The sequence below is a fragment of the Sinocyclocheilus rhinocerous genome, unplaced genomic scaffold, assembly GCF_001515625.1.
Source record: "Sinocyclocheilus rhinocerous isolate Xijiao unplaced genomic scaffold, SAMN03320098_v1.1 scaffold780, whole genome shotgun sequence".
NCBI classification, from domain to species: Eukaryota; Metazoa; Chordata; class Actinopteri; order Cypriniformes; family Cyprinidae; genus Sinocyclocheilus; species Sinocyclocheilus rhinocerous.
This window is the reverse complement of record NW_015654937.1, coordinates 723,234-723,896: the sequence shown is the minus strand read 5'-3', so window position 1 is coordinate 723,896 and position 663 is coordinate 723,234. Positions and strand designations below refer to the sequence as shown.

Genomic DNA, 663 nt, shown 5'->3' with positions numbered 1-663 from the left:
GAGGGCGGGCATCAGGTGAGCAAGCTAGTGAAACATTGCACACGCAAAAGAGAAGATCTGCACAAATCCAAAAACTTATTTTAAATGCAAAATTGATTTTCGTGCGCTCGAAATACTTTCTTCTTTGCGAGACAAACGTTTTCTCCACAAAACTCAGTTCGCGCGCATGCAAAACGCACTTTTGCACCGTCAAAATATGATATTTCGCGTGCAGAATTGTGGCAGAGATGTAATCCCATATGGAGGCCGCCACACTTCTCGTAGAGTGAGCCTTGACCCCTAGAGGCGAAGGGAGATCAGAGGACTCATAAGCAATAGAGATGGCATCTACTATCCACCGACTGAGGGTCTGTTTTGTAGCTGGAAGACCTCTCTTAGGGGGGCCATAGCAAACAAGCAGTTGCTCGCACTGGACACATACAATTAAAGGGGTCATATGATGTTGCTAAAAAGAACATTATGTTGTGTATTTGGTGTAATGCAATGGGTTTATGCGGTTTAAGGTTCAAAAAACATATTGTTGCTCCTCTATGCCCCGCCTTTCTGAAACGCGCCGATTTTTACAAAGCTCATCGGTCTGAAAAGCGAGGTGTGCTCTGATTGGCCAGCTATCCAGTGCGTTGTGATTGGCCGAATGCCTCAAGCGTGTGACGGAAATGTTAG

General features: G+C 45.6%; 1 protein-coding gene across 1 annotated transcript in view; it reads right to left on the bottom strand.

The window, feature by feature from the left end:
• LOC107717843 (CUB and sushi domain-containing protein 1-like) overlaps positions 1-663 on the bottom strand; it is a 373,583-nt gene that overhangs the window by 33,775 nt on the left and 339,145 nt on the right. The window lies entirely within an intron of this gene.